Source organism: Rhodnius prolixus, unplaced genomic scaffold (assembly GCF_049639745.1).
Source record: "Rhodnius prolixus isolate KJV_2025 unplaced genomic scaffold, Rpr scaffold_6, whole genome shotgun sequence".
NCBI classification, from domain to species: Eukaryota; Metazoa; Arthropoda; class Insecta; order Hemiptera; family Reduviidae; genus Rhodnius; species Rhodnius prolixus.
The window spans coordinates 30,967,810-30,980,226 of NW_027411634.1; the positions used below are offsets into that span (position 1 = coordinate 30,967,810).

General features: G+C 30.5%; 1 protein-coding gene and 3 long non-coding RNA genes across 10 annotated transcripts in view; 2 read left to right on the forward strand and 2 right to left on the reverse strand.

Moving 5' to 3' along the window:
• Positions 1 to 10,990, reverse strand: LOC141460220 (uncharacterized). The gene is made up of 8 exons (XR_012461794.1): positions 10,851 to 10,990; positions 9,912 to 10,223; positions 8,691 to 8,764; positions 7,180 to 7,673; positions 5,912 to 5,978; positions 5,592 to 5,772; positions 5,159 to 5,332; positions 1 to 2,615 (listed from the first exon to the last, which is right to left on the reverse strand). It is a non-coding gene; the product is annotated as an uncharacterized lncRNA (long non-coding RNA).
• On the forward strand, positions 2,939 to 4,056 carry LOC141460223 (uncharacterized). Its single transcript, XR_012461801.1, has 2 exons — positions 2,939 to 3,709; positions 3,824 to 4,056. It is a non-coding gene; the product is annotated as an uncharacterized lncRNA (long non-coding RNA).
• On the forward strand, positions 10,198 to 12,346 carry LOC141460222 (uncharacterized). 2 transcript variants are annotated; one of them, XR_012461800.1, is made up of 3 exons: positions 10,198 to 10,646; positions 10,864 to 11,088; positions 12,207 to 12,343. It is a non-coding gene; the product is annotated as an uncharacterized lncRNA (long non-coding RNA). The 2 variants fall into 2 exon arrangements; XR_012461799.1 differs by having other exon boundaries at positions 10,202 to 10,646; positions 10,864 to 11,025; positions 12,207 to 12,346.
• Agps (alkyldihydroxyacetonephosphate synthase) overlaps positions 12,121 to 12,417 on the reverse strand; it is an 18,033-nt gene continuing 17,736 nt past the window's right edge. For all 6 annotated transcript variants that reach the window (XM_074140024.1, XM_074140023.1, XM_074140022.1 and 3 more), the window contains one exon: positions 12,121 to 12,317. The gene's annotated coding sequence lies outside the window, so the exon portion shown is untranslated. The remainder of the gene's footprint in view (positions 12,318 to 12,417) is intronic.

A 12,417-nucleotide genomic window follows, 5' to 3' on the forward strand; every position in this document is an offset into this window, starting at 1 on the left:
TTTAATTAAAAAAAAATCTATTTGAATACCTATTTTTTACATGGACTTATTATTTATATTCTATTATTGTACAAAGAAAAATTATTAAAAAAAGCAAAAAAAGTGCTAAAAAAAGTTAAAAACTAAAAACAAGGAAAAAATAGAATAAAAAACATCAAAAATAAAAAATTAGTTCAAGAAAAATCCGGCAGAGGCCGCTAAATATCGAAAAGGATACAAAATTAAAAATTAGTACTCAAAAAATGCGTTAGAGTACGCAAAACATCAAAAAAGTTAATAAAAAATTAGTTCTAAAAAAATCCGCTAAGATGGGCGCCACTAAACAGGTAAGTTGAGCAGTTTGTTTACATATGTAAACAACTTTGACAGTTAGTAGTTCTAAAAATGACCGCCAGGTAGTCATAGCTGTTACTTCTAGTATATAAACGTAAACATAAACAAATTTTCTTCAGTACGACTTGAGTGATGCTGGGGGGTATATCGCTCTCGCTCGTCACTCCAAAAGCATCGATATTCTTGTCGAATATCTCCCAAAGAATCATGTAATGGTTATGAAGATGTTGTCGCTTCGACGGTCAGAAAGCAACTATTCGCCCCACCCTGCCCCACCCCCGCGACGAACTTTCTTATATACCCTCTAGGAAACCATATCACCATAGCAACGCGTCCAATCGCCATGACAGCCACCAAACTTTCAGCAAACTGCCGCTAGATCGCTTCCTTGCCCTGTTTCACCATGCTTAAGGCTCTCATGACTTTCTAACATTTAACCATGCTAATCACTCTCATGACTTCTTCATATTTAACCATGCTAACCACTCTCATGACTTCTTCATATTTAACCATGCCAACCACTCTCATGACATATACACGACCTTGCATTCATATCTAACCATGCTAACAACTCACATGACTTTTAAACATTTAACCACACTAACGACTCTCATGACTTCTACTCATTTAACCATGCCAACCACTCTCATGACTTCCACACATTTAACCGTGCCAACGACTCTCATGACATATATACCGCCTTGCACTCATGTCTAACCATGCTAACAACTCACATGACTTCTAATCATTTAACCATGCAAACAACTCTCGTGACTACCAAACATTTAACCATGCTAACAACTCCCATGACTTTCACACATTTAACCGTGCCAACGACTCTCATGACATATATACCACTTTGCACTCATTCTAACCATGCTAACGACTCTCATGACTTCCAAACATTTAACCATGCTAACAACTCCCATGACTTCCACACATTTAACCAAGCTGGCGACTCACATGACTTATATATTCCTAACTCGCACACATATTTTACCATGCTGGTGACTCTCATGACATATATTCCTAACTCGCACACATATTTTACCATGCTGGTGACTCATGACTTCCTTGCACTCCCATTTAACCATGCTGGTGATTCTCGAGACCTAGATAGGTTTACCTTAAACACACATTCTGACTTTGCTGATGACTGTCGAGACCTTTATAGGGCTGCCTTACACACACTTAACCATGGTGAAGACTGGGAACTGAATTACAATATATATGTATATATATATAAAATTCATGAATTAAATATATATTCATCTGAATATGTATTGTTGGTTTTTGCATTGTGTTTATAATATTTTTAGTTCGCAAAGTTAGACAATAAGTTATTAATTGATACTTAGAATGGTGTATAATAGATAAATTAATAAAAATGTGGACCAATGCATAAATAGGTTATATTTGACACGATGAAAAATAATTTAAATGGTAAGTACAACGTAGATTTATATATCTTACTAGCATGATTAAATGTAAGTCAAAGGTAATTCTATTTAGGTCTAGAGAGTCATTATCATGGTTAATTGTGATTGTGTAGCAATCCTATATAAGTCATGAGAGTTACCAGCATGGTTAAATGTGTGTATAAGGTAGTCATATTAGTTCTAGAGAGTCACCAACATGGTTAAATGTGAGTGCAAGGCGGTCCTATATAAGTCATGAGAGTCACCAGCATGGTTAATTGTGAGTGCAAAGTAGTCCTCTGTAGATGTCTAGAGAGTCGCCAGCATGGTTAAATGTGAGTGTAAGGTAGTTGTATGTAGGTCTAGTGAGTCACCAACATGGTTAAATGGAAGTGCAAGGCGTCCTATATAAGTCATGAGAGTCACCAGCATGGTTAATTGTGAGTGCAAAGTACTCCTATATAGATGTCTAGAGAGTCGCCAGCATGGTTAAATGTGAGTGTAAGGTAGTTGTATGTAGGTCTAGTGAGTCACCAACATGGTTAAATGGAAGTGCAAGGCGTCCTATATAAGTCATGAGAGTCACCAGCATGGTTAATTGTGAGTGCAAAGTAGTCCTATATAGATGTCTAGAGAGTCGCCAGCATGGTTAAATGTGAGTGTAAGGTAGTCGTATGTAAGTGTCGAGTGTAGCCAAAATTAAATAATAGATAAATTTACCTGAAAAACAGGTCCATAAGATAACGTAATAGTTTCCTTAATTGAATATAAAGCAGTAAGGGGTGCGAATTACTTCAACTCATGTGAGACGTCCTGTGATAAATGATCACCATGGTAACTTCGAATCAGCGAAGAGAACTGGATCTAGAAAAAATTGAGCACTATTATAAAAACCACACGGATAAATAAACAGGTTTTTAATTGATTATTGTAAACCTTTTTTATGCAATTTAGACTCTGAAATGTTGCCTACTCTTTTAACATCAGTCTAATATAATGTTTAGCAGACAAATTGGTCATTATACATTTAACTTCTCTGGAAGCTGGTAAGCCTCTACAATAATTTATCAACGCGATCTAGTCAGCTCCATTAACAAGATTTATCATTTCTTCAACCAATACATATTTTTTTTATTAAACTTTTTACTTTTAATATCACCATAGCGCGTACACGCAACTAGGAAGTCATGCAACAATCCTACGTCATTTAAATGACAAAGGGAGTATAGATTATTTGTACCTAATTGTACCTAAAAGGTGCCTAGTTTAACCTTAGAATGCCACTTCTAATCTTTGAACTAACGAACCTTGTACTTTCTAAGAGGAGGCTTCTATTTATATAGTTCTTAGTACCCAACTCAAAATGCTACGCTCCATAAATGATTGTGGAACTCGTAAATTATTAAGATCCAAAATAAATTATTTCTTGAACAGATTTTTAAGGTTTTCGCGTATTTCAATAAATACATTTCAACACTCATGTATACTCTCTCGTAGATACCATGTTTAATACCATATTTAAATTATTAATTTCATTAAACCAGGATAGTTTATTTTCAATAATAGTTATTGCTAATTTTTACATTACAGATATAATTATAATGTAATCTGAGGTTATAGAAGAACTTGTTAATACCCGTGGGCATTTTTTTAAACAATTTTTTTTAAAAATAAAATTCAGAAATTTTCCAAACTCCTCAAACTGAGCCCCACCCCCCATATCTGTGAACCAAAACATACGATTGCCCTATTGACAGTTTCTAACACCTGTACTTCACATCGAAATTGTACATCCTTATTTTCCATAAAGTCTTAGACCAAGTTTAGCTCCGTCTACTTATTCAATGTTTCTTAAACGACAGCCGTGATGTTAATCTTAACCCAACACTCTCAATAATTTACAATTTCAAATTAATTCATTTTTAGAATATCAGTTCTCATTGTTCCCTCCTTTTCAGGTAACCATTATTTTTTACTTTTCCATATTGTACTTAAATTTTGCTTTAACTAAGGCCCATTATAGTGCATTTAATGCAAACTGTTAATCTAAAAAAAATCTTTTATAATTTAAGGTTCTGTATACTGAACATCACTAATCAAAGTTAAAATATTGTGCGATGAAGAGAAATGCACTATCCACTGATGCAAGGAGATATTACCAAATAAGAAACTGCTTCTATTTTCCATGCAACTAACTACATCCCAAACAATTTTTCAGTTTATGCATCATTGTACCTGTTAAGCTTATTTAAACGTAACATTCTGTAATCCTCATTAAATTGTAAATACAACAATTCGTCCTTAACTCGATTTGTTCTTTTATATTTCCTTAAATACCTTATATCATTCCTTAGCCAACCAATTCTGCTTATACACAACTTTTTCCTTAGAATTAAGGTTTTTATTATAATTCGCTGCCAGTTTTATAGAATGACATAACTAAAATTACCCTCCATCACTCCAATCCATATCACTCGTAACGTAACCTTGAAAAAAAAACTGCATTTACCCACATTAATTTTGGATATACTGCCAAGACACTATCTAAATATTTGGAGCTGTTTAATCATTTGAAAACGATAGGGAAATATTACTTGGTATGTGATCAAAAAATAACTGGCTGTCAATTTTAAATGAATTAATTAATGTAATCAAATCTGAGCTAATACACACACATAATCGATAAAGGATGAACCAATCTTTCTTATATACGTCTATTCACCATCCAGTCTTCCATTTAATACAATTATATCAAAGTCACTTAGAAATTCAAACAATTTAAACCCATTGCCATTACCTACTTTATCTTTAGAACATCTATTAGAATTTCCCTAACATTATAATGCTACCCACACTATATGTGTAGACAAAATATGTTTTTCCTTCAATTCAACAATTAAAATCTCCCAACATTAAAAAAAATCTATTACCTTGGTATTCATACATAAAATAAGTAAGCTAATCATAAAATTCATGCTCCCAGTTGCTACAATCAATGTAGATTGGAACTAAATATAACATTCTATCCCTGATATGTAATTCTATCACATTACAATTACTTAGTAAAATAAAAATAAATTTACTTTGAAAATCTACAAGATTTGCTTCTTCTTCTTCTTCTTTTTAACCGTTCACACAGCCTCTAATATTGGTTCATCTTTGCGTAGATATAGTTCTTGTTAGGTACTCAATTTTTATAGCGTTCCTCACTTATTACGAATATTACATATAAATCCAGTCAAATAAAAACATTTTATTCTTATGAAATGGAAGAGATTCCTTAATTTAACTCCCAAGGTGGAAAAACCAAACCAATTTAGGCATAATTCTAGCTCATTTTCTGATTATTTTAAACAAAAAGTTGGGTAAGGTTTTATAAATAAGTAATAAGCCAAAGAACAACTAACCTGGAAAGCACAGAATGTTGTGTGCTGCTAATAACGCCATAAGTTATTCCAATGAGCAAATAGAGATACGGCCTTTACTACGTATTAAACTGATTTACATGTTCTCAAGATATATTCACAGACTTACAGTACTCTATATAAATATTTTATACCATGAGTTAACTGCTACAAGGCCTGAAAAAAAATCTAACGAATCAACTTAGTTCAGAAATAGTAAAAAACATTTTTCTTCTTATATCTTAGAGCGATTGTAAATAACACAAGCACACTCACGAAAATGGGCAAGCAAAATAATTAATAATAAGCTAATGCTTATATAAAGTACTGGATATTCCCTTAAGTAAGCATAAAGTTGTTTGGAAGAAGGAGAATGAAGTGTTGAAAGTTTTATGGCCTACGTTTTACACACATCTGAAGGAACTTAAAATCGTACCATTAGTCCAAGGAGGATGATATCGTGGCATGTTGACAGAATTGAGGAAGGTACCCTTCCCAATAACTTCACAAGAGTTGACCCTTTGATGCTTCTCTGAGAGGTAGGTATTTCGACGATATCCATGAAGGCCACCCTTCCAAGGGCTATCAGAAAATGAGAAAAGAGAGACCGTTGTAACCTAGATAGACAGATTACACCAAATAGTTTTAAAATTTGGTTTAGGTAAATGAAAAAAAATGAAGTAACCTTAAGAAGTTGCAAGTAAAGTATTCTATCAAAGTACATGATTAAAAATTGAAAGACAAATTGTGAATTACCTTAATGGAAGTGTGCTACATGCAAATGTTGTAGTAACACTCAAATGTCTTATTTACTGGATACTGGCTGTAAGCATGAGAACAGTACTCGCCTACATTATTTTTAGTGTAACCCATATTTCAGTAAATTCAGCCAACAATAATACCATTTTGTAAGACTTATTGATAATTTTCATTTAATAAAACTAACAAAATTCAAATTTATATTCTGATTATATATATTTTTTTGTGATAAGCACTTCAGAATTGTACAACTGTTTTCAAGAACTTAAACAGGACGATGATTTTGGATGGATGTTAACTCATTTAGCAAGAAAATTAAGTACAAAAGTGAACTGTCTTACGTTAATAACTGATTCTTATTATAATTTCGTATTTAGCAATGAAATATTTTATACGTTTCGTGGGATACCCTATTTTAAAGTAGGTCTCTATTCTATTAAAGTTTAAAACTCATCTTTTGGTTTTAATTCTTACATGATTATGGAAAGCAATTTCCTTTTATTTTGCACAGATCCTAGTTAAAGATTACGAAGACTTATTAGCACCAAATTTTCAAACATTAACCGTAATAAAACAATCACAATTGAAAGGATGTAATGCTTATATAATTTTAATAGCAAATGCTGATCAAACTGCAAGATTTCTTAGATTTGAGACAGGTTTAAAAAAAAAAAAATGTTTCAACTTACAACTTACAGATTTGCTTCTTTGACAAGTGATTCTAATTTCTTTTAGTTTTATTTCACTTTTAACAAAAAATCCAATAATTTAATCAGATTTAATTACCTTCAACTATAACAAATCGGTTTTACACGATCCACACGTGACTAAGCCAAATCACTTACGTACTAGATAACATGCTTATAACCTAACTTTTAAGGTTCTTAAATAGGCACAGCTTGAAATAATTACATTTTTTTTTTTAATCAGACCATTTTTTTAAATTAATTATGTACCTTTAAAATAAAAAATAAGTGAAAGTAGGTAAATAGCCTGATTTTTTATTTTATATATTTTTTTAAAATTTTTGATTTTTAATTTAAAAAAGTGACAGAAGTGCATTGTAGTGCTACCTAGGGACGCTTTTAAAAACTGTTTAAAAAAAAAATAAGAATAAAAGTTCTTTAAATTGCCGCTAGAAAGCATAGTATGCACATTTACCATTATCATTTGTACATTGGTTACTTTATTTTAATTCAATATGTAAATAATATTAAAAAGCAGATTCTAAAAGAAATATCAGAATCTAAATATCGTAAACTGACCTGAATTATTAATTGAAGCTTTGATGAGTTTGAAGAAATCTTCAATCTCTGGTGGCTTTACTTTCTGGTTATGTTATTGGGATTTTCGTTTGATTGGTGAAAAGATATATTAGTATTATTTTATTATGAGAGATCCAATGTATGATAAATATTCTAATACATTGAATTTTGGTAAAATTACATAAAAGTATTCATCTTAACTTTTTTAAAAAGCGTACACTTTAGATCTACACTGCTTTTAGCCAATCGAAAGAAAATATAAGAATTTCTACCCTGAGGACCCCCTGTATGAGCCCATTTAGATGCCTCAACATGATTGTAACTTGATATAAGCCTGGAGTTTGCATATGGATACGATAAATTAAAAAAAGTTATTTTCTGCAGGTCATATGTATAGGCAGGCTCCACAGTGTTATTAGGCTGGGATATACTCAGCATGGTCACCAAGTTTCTCACAGAATTGGCTAATCAATAATCTTCAAGGGACTTCTGATCTATAAACAGAATTAGTTGTTAGCAAATTTGGATTTAGTGAATATTAAACTGGAATAAGGGTACTGGTTTTTTATCATTATTGAATAACTCTGGTTTTAAATGTCCATAAAAGAATTTTAATAATTGTTTAAAATGTATTTCTATTTAATAAAAAAAATTAATAACAACAAATGTGTTTATATATTTAATGTAATAACTACGCTAAAAATGATGTTTCTATTTTCAATAGAAATTTATGGCATAAAAACTAAAAACCTGCAGCAAAATTGGAATCTAAAATCATTATCCTTTCAACGTTCAACTCGCTTTGTTTTGGCCTGAATTTACAAGTATGAATGAATCGCTTAAAGATATGCCTTCATAAAAGCAAAATTTTGAAAAGAAATAACAATTCAGAATGGCTAAAATGATTTTAATCATAGTTACTCAAATTAAAAACCGAGAAGTCAAACAAGCCTATTTTTGACAAAGAATAATTTTATTCATTATCTTTTAATTCAGAAGAAAAAAGGTATTCTAAAAATTAAGGATTTTCTACTATTTGTTGCATTTCAAACTTAAAAATTGGACATACAAGAGCACAACCATCAAAGAAACAAGTTTATTTTGAATATCAGACAAAGAATTTTACTAAATAAACACGTTGTTTTTCACTCTATGTGGATTGTTTAGAGTTAAAACGTATTATTTATGGAGGAAGAAGTGAAAAAATCAAAATTAATTAAAGAAGCAGATCCATAAGTACACTTAGACAGGTAGGTTCAGCCTATAAAAACAATAAAACAGTAGTTAAAAGATTGATGATTAACCAAAAACACTAATTAATTCCAAGAATTAAAAATTCATGCCTGTTGGAACAAGTCGCTGCGCCAGGCAGCTATTTTTTTCGATTTTAATTTATTAAAATTATGTAAAATAATAAATTTTTTATTACCTTCTTTCTTTTTTATTATTATATAAATACCAATAAAAATTTAATGGAATATTTTCTATTTTTATTATGAAAATGAACTTACCTTGCAACTGCAATGTGGCCAGGCTGAGATCACGAGTACAAGTGGCAAAATGGCCGTTCCATACAACATATGTTCTGCTTTAAAAATATTAAAATTAATTTAATCAACTAATATTTAATTTCATGAAATTGTGGCTAAAAAAAAGAGTTGTCTACACCTAAAATATTTTTTAATTAATTTATTAGGGACTACTTTATGACGTCACGGCAGATACCATAAGGTACTTCTGATAATAAATTACTAATTATCAATTTTTTTGTTGTTATATTTTACTTTAATTAGACTAGTTTTAGTCTAATTAATTATTGGAATTGAGTTTTTAAAAGTAATTTAAGTTTTAAATTAAATACCAAAGTAGAAAGCTATGTACGACTTCATTTTGGCGATTCTTGAAAACTGGCTAGATAGATTTCCTTTAAAATTGAAATTTCAGGTCATGTGATGAACTATCTTTAAAATTTAATCAGTGATTGAACCGTCACATGAGTAAATGAGACTAGATCTGAATCTTAAGTAGGTAAGAGTGAAGGTCAAGAGTGGGACTTGCACCCCAAAAGCTCTTTGAAATCATATCTCAGAAAACAGTTTTTAATAAAAAATAATAGAATATGATTTGTTCAGTAATTGGAAAAAGTTTTGAACAATTTGGTGCAGTCGTTTTCGAGAAACCATAACACAAATAGGATAACCTTTGAATCCATCAAACTAAAGAGATTTAGGGTTTAAATTTTAGTAGGTATTTAATGATCCATCATTAAAACGTACGTTAGATGGTAAATTAACGCAATTAAGTTAGGCAATTTCTTTAAAAATTCATAGAAATCTTCAAACTGTTCACCTTCTAAAAATCAATGTCCCGTATGTTCATTCAATTCAATTAACTTCTTTTGCTGTTCGATAGGTCACCAAGTGTAGGTCCAACATGGTTGAATGTGGGATGGATAAACCAAAAGGATAGATGGATAAATAAGTGGAATGATGAATTAATAAGTAGTTAGATACTATGAAATGCATTCCAGAAAACAACATAGGAAAACGAATAATGCTATTTTGATATTTTTTTATGTTCAATAAAAATAAAACATTAAATAGATTAAATAGGTTTAGTTTTCCAAAATACCGCTTAGAGAAATTTTGAAAGTAATCATTAAATCATAAAATGTTATTTGTATTTAAAAATATAATAGACATTTAAATCAGTAAGTGATAATAAAGTCTTACCTTGTTTAAGGAAAGATAAGAGATCATCAGCTTCTCAAAAAAATCACCAGCCCAACAGCACTAAAATTGTTACTCTACTTCATAACACAATTTGCACTAAAACGGTATATCACGCACTAAGAATAACTTAAACCCAATTTATAAATCAGAACTTTACTTTAATACTCACTTATATTCACTTAAAAATCGCGTTAATAGAAATACATTCCTGACAAGTTAATGATGGCCGCCGGTAACTGGCCAGGCAGATCAGCTGATAAATTAAGGTTATCTAAGCATAGTGACCAACTTTTTTTCCATTTAGATTCATTCCTAATCGCAAAAATAAAATGTAATCAATTAATTGGCAATTAGCGAATTAGTGATTTTTATCTCATCGACTTATTTTAAAATGGAATTTAAAATATCAAAGATTTAATTAAATCAATGCTTATAAGAAAAAATCTGGAGAACACACACAGTATTTAAATTTTCATTCAGCTTAACATTTTGTAATTAAAACTCACTAACTACATTTTATTTTAGTAAAGTGTTAAAAACAACATACATTAACGAATTTTTTTGGGGAGGGCATTACAATTAACCTCAAATTGATTACTTTGATTACAAAATTAATTATTTCAATAGGAAGCTAAAATTAATCGTTTCAAGTTCATCTTTTGATTAAATTGGTTGGCCCTACACTTTTTCAAATGTATATATGATTAATACTTAATACAGTTCATTGATATTAAGGTAATTAATTCTTAATCTGATTACGTATATGTTATACTATATAATATGGGACGGGTGTGCATATATGTATATTTTTAGGGTACGCAGTTATTATTAAAGTGCTTTACTAATAATTTGATGATAAAACAACAATTACTCAATTAAGATACAAAATGAAATTAAAATTTGGAATGAAAGCAAGCATTACTTATTTCTTTTACTTACTTATTTACTATAGGGCGCTACGTTCCTGTAAGGACCTTGGACTCCTTCAGCACAGCATTCCACTTGTCCCTATCCAAAGCACGGAGCTCCATCTTCTGACTCGCAGCCTTCTGATGTCGCTTTCGACATCGTCCAGCCATCTCAAGCGAGGACGTGCTCTTTTTCTTCTTGGAATGTAATGATTATTCAGAATAAAGATCAATCACAACAAAAATTGGAAATAGAGTTCAAATAAAAAGTATTTTTATTACTAAATGTGATATACTCATTTTATTATTTTAACATAATTTTATTTTTATTTTTAATTTATTTGCTATTCACAATCTACAAAGAATAAAATGTAATAAGTGAATACGATAAAAGAACACTTCATGGATCAACTTGAGGAGAGAAGCTGCCCACCGGCAACACTCTCGCAGGAGAAAAATATTTATGAATGAAAAAAGTGAATGTGAGATCTAATGAATTCTAAAAAATATTAATGAAAAGTTAATGCAGTAAAATTACTTTAATGATGTTAATGAAGTATGAATGAATGTTCGGTATTTGCTGATTTATGTACTCTTGTCGTTTAATCAACCCATATACATAACTGTAACTTAATAGTAACAGTATACTTAAATGTTAAAAACTTAAGTTTTTGCAGTTTGTAATAATAATCTGAGAGGGGGACATACATACATGGAACAATCTCCTCTCCCTAGGAATGTAGAACATTGAGACCCAAAAAAGGCATATCTACATGAAAGTCTGAATCGAATGACGTCTCATAAATGAAAATCGGTCCGCACTTTAGGCGCTACGTTGTTCACAAAAAAAAGTAACAAGAACACAAAGAATAACCACAACATTTTCTGAAAATGCAGTTTTTTTTTCCAATTTTCGACAACTTTTTTCTCGAAATCTATTAATTCAGGGTAGTTGCAAAACATTATAGTTATAAAGGAGAATTTCCCTTATCCCTTATAAGGAAATTTTTATTTTTATTTTTTATAGAAAAAGAAAAAAATTATCAATGTTGGATGTTTTTCAACGTTACACTTTTTCGTGCACTTTTTGACGATTACTCTCTTTCTCTTTACTATTGTTTTTTAATGTTTTATTTTATATTAATTCATTTTTCGTAAATATATATATTTATGGCATTTCCTAACAAGTGATGCATTTTTAATTAATGTCTTTACTGACATACAAGAAAAATTTAAATCAAATGGAAAAATAAAGAAAACAAATGTAAAGAAACTGATCAGGCATGGTTTTTATCACTAACCTTTACATCATTGTCCATCAAATGGCCATCTCGTTGACGCTTTTAAGGAATCCTTGTTTGTTTATAGTGTACAATTATTATTGCAGGTAGAGCGAGCAACAGAAGTAGAGTCAATTTTCATCCAGTAATCAATGCTACGCAATGAGCAACAATAATGTGGCTAATCAAATCAACACAACAGCTCTAAAACCGGCAGCCTGAAACGTCATCTATATTTGAGGACAACGATTAGAAGAACTTGAAGCAATTAGAAAAATTAGAAATTGATGAAGCTTTGTTTTTTATGAAAATAAAATA